This window comes from Schistocerca americana, chromosome 4 (genome assembly GCF_021461395.2).
Source record: "Schistocerca americana isolate TAMUIC-IGC-003095 chromosome 4, iqSchAmer2.1, whole genome shotgun sequence".
NCBI classification, from domain to species: Eukaryota; Metazoa; Arthropoda; class Insecta; order Orthoptera; family Acrididae; genus Schistocerca; species Schistocerca americana.
This window is the reverse complement of record NC_060122.1, coordinates 174,216,090-174,223,796: the sequence shown is the minus strand read 5'-3', so window position 1 is coordinate 174,223,796 and position 7,707 is coordinate 174,216,090. Positions and strand designations below refer to the sequence as shown.

Here is a 7,707-nt window from a genome sequence, read left to right as displayed (position 1 = left end):
TTTTAGAACACCTTGAACTTTTTGAATTATTGTCGAATTTATAGATAGGTGATTTAGATTTATCATTTGATGATGACGAACATGAAAAATACCACTCTTTTATTTCACATCAGTAATTTCTACTGTATTCTTTGAGTAGTGCCAGCCTGCTTTACCGTTCGCCAGTTTTTTTCGATTTTTTTCCTTGCATTTTGCGCGGCATCTGATCCCATTTCACTCTAGGCAATTTAATGTTTAATGCACAATACACGGAAGGCCAGACGCGAGCTACGCAGAATTTCAGCCCAGGTAGCGATATCGCGACCCTGCGTGACTGATATCTAGAGAACTGCCTCTACCCAGCCTCGCGAGGGGAATTTTCCGCACGGAACCACACAGTCTCATTTATACAGCTACAAGAGTAAAGTTTAAAGTCACAGCAAACAGAACGTGTGACTGTGTCTCTACTAATGTTGCACTGGTGCAGAAATCATCTACTGGTGTGGTTCGTAATCAGTAAGAAGTAAGATTTCTCTTAAAGCAGTGACCTCTTACGTCTTGTTTCAAAACTGTTGCTGGGTTTTCTATACTTCATAACATATTTATCAAGCTAGTGTTTTATATGAGTTATTCAGACCCATCGGATGTACGCACATTAAAACAAATTTTGCATTACCTCGGTTCCGAGAGTTCCGGAACCTGTACAGAAAATTTGAATAGAGATCAATATTAACATAATTTCAGCCCTTTGTATTGCTCATGAAAACCACACTTTGCATGTTGTACCACCATACAGCGAGACCGTCAGAGGTGGTGGTCCAGATTGCTGTGCACACCGGTTCCTCTAATACCCAGTAGCACGTCCTCTTGCATTGATGCTTGCCTGTATTCGTCGTGGCATACTGCCACAAGTTCATCAAGGCACTGTTGGTCCAGATTGTCCCACTTCTCCACGGCGATTCGGCGTAGATCCCTCAGAGTGGTTGGTGGGTCAAGTCTTCCATAAACAGCCCTTTTAAATCTATCCCAGGCATGTTCGATGGGGTTCATATCTGGAGAAGATTCTTGCCACTCTACTCGAGCGACGTCGTTATCCTGGACGGGAATTGCCGTTCATGAAGACGAATGCCTCGCCAATATGCTGCCGATGTGGTTGCACTATCGGTCGGAGGATGGCATTCACGTATCTTATAGCTGTTACGGCGCCTTCCATGACCACCAGAACGTGTCCGCAGCTCGTGGTCGTGCGGTAGCGTTCTCGCTTCCCACGCCCGGGTTCCCGGGTTCGATTCCCGGCGGGGTCAGGGATTTTCTCTGCCTCGTGATGACTGGGTGTTGTGTGATGTCCTTAGGTTAGTTAGGGTTAAGTAGTTCTAAGTTCTAGGGGACTGATGACCATAGATGTTAAGTCCCATAGTGCTCAGAGCCACCAGAACGTACGTCGGCCCCACATAACGCCACCCCAAAGCAGCAGGGAACCTCCACCTTGACGCAGTCGCTGGATAGTGTATCCGAGGTGTTCAGCCTGACCGGGTTGCATCCAAATACGTCTCCGACGATTGTCTGGTTGAAGGTATATGCGACACTCAACGGTGAAGGGAACTTGATGCCAATCCTGAGCGTTCTATTCGGCATGTTGCTGGGCCCATCTGTACCGCGTTGCATAGTGTCATTGTTGCAGAGATGGAATTCGCCATGGACGTCGGGAGTGAAGTTGGGCACGATGAAACCTATTGTGCACAGTTTGAGTTGTAGCTCGACGCCCTGTGGCGGCACGAAAAGCATTATTCAACATGGTGGCGTTGCTGTTAGGGTTCCTCCGAGCTATAACCCGTAGGTAGCGGTCATCCACTGCAATAGTAGCCCTTGTTCTGTACAATTGGCGCTTTTGGTAGGCAAAGTCCCGTTGTGCCGAAATGGTGCGGCGATGACTAAAAAAGGGGTTCTGATGTGAAAAGAAATGACACCTCAGAGCGTCATTCTTGTTGTCTGGCAGTATGGTGGGCGACAATCAGCTTGGTATCCCACCGCTGTCTGGGGGCGTCTCCAGACACGACTTCGGATTGGAATACCGTTGACTGGGGTAGAATTTTCTTCAGTGATGAGTGGCAATATAGAACTGAGACCAAAGAGTGGTTCAAATGGCTCTGAGCACCATGGCACTTAATTTCTGAGGTCATCAGTCCTCTAGAACTACTAAAACCTAACTAACCTAAGGATATCACACACATCCATGCCCGAGGCAGGATTCGAACCTGCAACCGTAGCGGTCGCGCGGCTCCAAACTGCAGCGCCTAGAACCGCTCGGCCATTCCGGCCGGCAAATGAGACCAGATGACCAGCAAAGTCGTGTCTGGAGGCAATCCAGATAGCGATTGGATAACAACCTGTTACCCGCCGTCTCTCTACAAAACGGAATCCGATACTGATGCTCTGGTGGACTATTTATTTTCATAGCAGAACCCATATGGTTGTAATCCTTACCCTTATAGTACAGTGTACTTCGACGATATTCTACGCTGCCGGCCGAAGTGGCCGTGCGGTTAAAGGCGCTGCAGTCTGGAACCGCAAGACCGCTACGGTCGCAGGTTCGAATCCTGCCTCGGGCATGGATGTTTGTGATGTCCTTAGGTTAGTTAGGTTTAACTAGTTCTAAGTTCTAGGGGACTAATGACCTCAGCAGTTGAGTCCCATAGTGCTCAGAGCCATTTGAACAATTTTTTTTTTCTACGCTGCGTTTTGTTTCCCTTCATCTCAAGTTATCCTGGGCTTACATTTCAAAAAGACAATTCCCGCCTTCACACGGCGAGGGTTTCTGCTGTTTGCCTTCGTGCTTGCCAAAACCTACCTTGGTCAGTAAGGCCGCCAGATGTCTCCCCAATTGAAAACGTGTGGAGCATTATGGGCAAATCCCACCAACCAGCTCGGGATTTTGTCCCTCAAATGCTACATCTCGATAGAATTTGGCACGATATCACTCAGAAGGAGGTCCAACAACACTGCCAATTAATGACAATCCGGACAGCTGCTAGCATAATGGCCAGAAGTGGAGCGACCCGTTTGTGACTTGCTCAGTTTATGAAACTATTTCTTTCGAAAAAATCGTGCAGTTTTTCTAAAACTATGAACATTTGAAACTTCCTGGCAGATTAAAACTGTGTGCCGGGCCGAGACTCAAACTCGGGACCTTTGCCTTTCGCGGGCAAGGTAGCAGACGAGGTACCGACAGAAGTAAAGCTGTGAGCACGGCGCGTAGTCGTGCTTGGGTAGCTCAGTTGGTAGAGCACTTGCCCGCGAAAGGCAAAGGTCCCGAGTTCGAGTCTCGGCCCGGCACACAGTTTTCAACTGCCAGGAAGTTTCATATCAGCGCACACTCCTCTGCAGAGTGAAAATCTCATTCTGGAATCATCCCTCAGGGTGTGGCTAAGCCATGTCTACGCAATATCCTTTCTTTCTGGAGTGCTAGTTCTGCAAGGTTCGCAGGAGAGCTTCTGTAAAGTCTGGAAGGTAGGAGACGAGGTACTGGCAGAAGTAAAGCTGTGAGGACGGGGCGTGAGTCGTGCTTGGGCAGCTCAGTTGGTGCCGGCACAGTAACTCAGCGTGTTCGGTCAGAGGGTTAGCTGCCCTCTGTCATAAAAAAAAAAAACTGAGTTAATGGATCCATAACGAACTGAAACAGGTGTCTTGCGACGTCCGCACCGAGCAGATGAATCGAACGAAAACGAACAAAATGAGATAAAAAAAAAGTTCGTAGAGCACTTGCCCGCGAAAGGCAAAGGTCCCGAGTTCGAGTCCCGGCCCCGCACAGTTTTAATCTGCCAGGAAGTTTCATATCAGCGCACACTCCGCTGCAAAGTGAAAATCTCATTCTATAATCATTTGTTTGCCCTTACATGTGCATCACATCTACCGATTACCATCCCATTCGCATAATTCGTTCGTGGTGTGCCTTTTTTTTATTTTAGAGTTTATTCTCAACAATTTCCACACTTTAAACTGCTGTAAGGCTAAATTTGCATAACAGTACAACAAATAAAGTAAAATTGAGACTCGTGGTGACATGTAATAATTTAAAGAAATGACAAAATATCGCAAAAGTTTTAAACCATATTTTTGAACGCACCTCAAATCCAATGAAACAATTGTACATTTTTTTCTTGTATGCCCAATGATAGAAATGTTAGAGCATCACTGTAAGCATTGTGTGCATTAAAATTTGACACCAAGAAGCATCGCTTATGCCAACATCGGAAGCCGCGCGTAATCGTCGACGTTCCAGTGCAAAGGGGGTTGGGGGTAAAGCTACCAAGTGTATTTCGAGCGTGCTGTGGATACTGCCCAACTACCAGCCCGCCCCGTCAAAGCAAAATAACGTTTGCCGATGGCGTAGCCAAACAATGACTTAAAATTAATGTCGGATAACTTTTGTGTTCCCAGCTGCGAGTTTGTTAATGAATTTTAAACAGTGTCCAATACCGCGATAAATAATACATGCGTGGTACGGGGAGGGGGTGCGACGCGTGTCGGGGCTCCCACGCCGCGGGGGGCAGCCAATCCGCCCGCTTCCCCACCACCGACGCTCTCCACTACCAATACGCGCGCTATTGACTCAGGCGCACAGCTGAACAATAGTCCACTCCTTACTGCAAACATTACTTTTTTATTATTACCCAAGGCAAGGTCGCTAACGGACCCCTGTACGATGGCACTCAACTTGGAAGTACTCGGTTCGAGTCCTGGTAGTAGTTTTACCCACTATTCCACTATTATTTGGCCCAAGAGGGTAGGAGAGGTGGTTGCGCATTGCCCCTTACCAGCAGACTTTGTGCCAGTACCTCGGATAAATCTGAAGAGAGATGGACGTCATAGCTTGTAGTATTCACTAGAATTTCGAAAATTAATATCACAAAAACTTTAATAGTTACTATAAGGAAACTTACAAATATTTAAAAACTGTGGAGTACATACTTGAGTGAATATCGATTTATATGTTACTTACTGAATTACGTACAATTGTTATTTTCTGAACACTACACTTCCACGCTATTCGAAATAAGATGTCAAAACCAATTTTATTTTTTTACTTATTAGCTTGTTGAAACAGTAAACCAGGAAAATTTACAAATTCGTTTTTCTGGATGCTTTGAAAAACAATATTTTTAGAAGTCAATTTTTTATCTGAATAGTTTAAAAATATATAACACAGTCCAGCTTAAAATATTTAATACATTGTTGAATAATATGGTTTACTGTGAAGGCAAGGACTACATTGCTTTTTATTCAACATTTTGGTTTCGTATTTTTAATCCTGGATGAGACAATAACAGCTAAGTATGGGAAAAAGTTCATTACGGGAAATTGAAACTAAATATTTGCGTGTCATTTTCTTGTCAACGATAACAAGCCAAATCTTAGTCATTCTTACTGTCCTTTTCATCGTTTTTAGTTTTCATTCTTTTCTTTGTAATTCTTGCGTCCTTTGTTATGCTTTCAGCAGCTTTTTCAGCTTCAGAGACACGTTGCCTGTCAGTCGTAGCAGTCCTCTTCTCATGTTGCCCACACTTGTGATGCCTAGTCTGCTCACGGTTACCGTAAAATTTACGGCTGAAATTAAATTTTTTTTCATTTTTGGCACTTTATGATGTAAAACGGTTGAAATACGTAATCACAACAACAAGTTTACAACACGAACGCTCGCGAATAACGTAAGCAAACTCAAGGAATCTACTTGTATCGTCAGAAATACCTAGTGCACTACATTCTTGCTCGTAGTACAGTTGATATGTTCTTCGAGGCTGCTACACAAAACGAGTTGTTGTGAAAAGAGAGGCGTCAAAATCATGTAACGAGACGTTGTAGGCAAGATTTTGTGATTGACAGTAGTGTGAAGCGGCGCATCTGCTTTGGTACGGCGTTTAAACAAGAAAATAATGATGTATTCTGCAAAAAGTATGTATTTTTAGAATCAGGAAGAGTCACAGAATTTATGCTATAAAGAAGACAAACAACATGCCAGGCTGGCACTATGAACCACATCACAACAGCAATATGCTGCATTCATCTCATTGTTGACACTCACATCTTATTAATAAGTGCAGACATCATGCCAGACTAAGTTCATCTTTATACAGATGGTTGCCAGACCTCAGTTGTTCAGTATAAAATGTCGACGCTAAACACATTCAGACGTCTAAATTTCCATTTATTATTTTGCATGAGCAACCAGTTTCAGTTCTACATTACGCCATATTCAGGCCGCCCTACCGACGTGCAGGAAGAATCCCGCCTCTGTTCGAGTCAAAATAGAGGTAAGCATTCACTAACTGGTACCCATATGTTTCTTATTAACACACGATCCCTTCGATCGTCACAGTCGGCAAATGATGATCGAAGGGATCGCTGTATCAAGAACGAATATAGGGATACCAGTCAGTGAATGCCAGCCCCTATTTTTAATGGACCAGAGGTGGGATTTTTCCCACACGTCGGTCACGGGGTCTAAAGATGACGTAATGTAACACTGAAACTGGTTGCTCAAATACAGCAACAACTGGAAATTAAGAAGTCTGAGATTCCAGAATGAGATATTCACTCTGCAGCGGAGTGTGCGCTGATACGAAACTTCCTGGAAGATTAAAATTGTGTGCCCGACCGAGACTCGAACTCGGGACCTTTGCCTTTCGCGGGCAAGTGCTCCACCATCTGAGCTACCGAAGCACGACTCACGCCCGTTATTCACAGCTCTACTTCTGCCAGTATCGCGTCTCCTACCTTCCAAACTTTACAGAAACTCTCCTGAAAACCTTGCAGAAATAGCACTCCTGAAAGAAAGGATACTGCGAAGACATGGCTTAGCCACAGCCTGGGGGATGTTTCCAGAATGAAATTTTTAGAGGACTTGCCCGCGAAAGGCAAAGGTCCCGAGTTCGAGTCTCGGTCGGGCACACAGTTTTAATCTGTCAGGAAGTTTCACGTCTGAAGATGTTTTGCACCTACGTTTCATACTAGACATACATATTACAACAGCAATACGCTGTATGAATCCTATTGTTGGCTCTTGCAAGTATTACCATAGTTCTAGCCTTCTGAAGAAGGGCACTAGGTGACTGAAATCGGTTAAGAAATTAAATTTCATTAATGCAGCTGGTTGCGGATTAGTTCCATACTTACAACTACAGTTGCTGAAGATGAACAAAATACTAAAACAGACTACATAATTTTCGGACGCCCTTGTCTCGGAGTGAGATATAATGCGAGTATCCGTCAGATACGACAGTGACGCAGTTCTACAGCAGATGCGCCTCCAGCCTCGGAGTCAGAGCGGTGGTCCCGAACCAGAGGGGCAGCGAAGCGACGTGCTAAACGGCGATCTGGAGCAGGTGGTGGGTGGCGGTGGGGGTGGGAGCCGGTCAGTTAGCTAACGAGCGGGCGTTAGGCTAACGGGCGGTGGGGGCGGGTGGGGCGGCGGGGGCGGCGAGTGGCTGTTAAGGCCCGTGTCCACCTGGCGCGGCGGCGGCGGCGGTAGCTGCTAATCGGCCGGAGCGGAGCAGTCGGCGTGAAGCGGGAGCCGCTGCGACCTGCTCGACTCGGCGCTGACCGCCGCCGCCGGCGACGAGTGCGCGACTCACTCCATTTGCCACTTGCTGACGACGTCCGCTGTTATTACTCCTCCCCTTTTGTGCGCCGTCTCCGCCCTGAAATAAAAAGAGCACGCCGGAGAGGCCGGCG

At 46.0% G+C, this 7,707-nt stretch overlaps 1 non-coding gene across 1 annotated transcript; it reads left to right on the top strand.

The window, feature by feature from the left end:
• Positions 1–3,238: 3,238 nt before the first annotated feature.
• On the top strand, positions 3,239–3,313 carry Trnas-cga. The gene has a single exon. It is a non-coding gene; the product is annotated as a tRNA-Ser (tRNA).
• Positions 3,314–7,707: the final 4,394 nt, after the last annotated feature.